Genomic DNA, 516 nt, shown 5'->3' on the forward strand with positions numbered 1-516 from the left:
GGGAGGAGGGGGGGGCAGGCTGGAGGAGGGGAGTGCAGGGCGGAGGGGTGCCGGGCGCCAGAGAGGTGCGGGGGGGTGACCGTGCTTGAGGAGGGGCCCCCAGAGTGGATGCAGCTGGGGAGCCAGGGCCGTGTTGGCAGTTGAGTATGTGTGAGCTCAGGGTTCCAAGGGCACTTGCCAGGTTTAGGGAGTAAAAACATAAGATGTCCAGTCAGGTTTGAGTTTCAAATGAATAAAGAATACTTTTTTTAGCATAAAAATGTGGCTTTCCTGGGGCGCCTGGGTGGCTCAGTCAGTTAGGTGTCCGGCTCTTGATCTCACCTCAGTCATGATCTCTCAGTTTGTGAGTTCGAGCCCCGAGTTGGGCCCTGCACTGATGGCACAGCCTCCTTGGGTTCTCTCTCTCTCCTTCTCTCAGCCCCCTCCCCTGCGTCTGTGTGTCTCTCTTCAAAAATAAAAATAAATTAACTTTAAAAAAAGGTAGGAGCTCCTGGGTGGCTCAGTCGGTTAAGCGCC

Source organism: Hyaena hyaena, unplaced genomic scaffold (genome assembly GCF_003009895.1).
Source record: "Hyaena hyaena isolate Hyena2069 unplaced genomic scaffold, ASM300989v1 scaffold_546, whole genome shotgun sequence".
Classification (NCBI taxonomy): domain Eukaryota; kingdom Metazoa; phylum Chordata; class Mammalia; order Carnivora; family Hyaenidae; genus Hyaena; species Hyaena hyaena.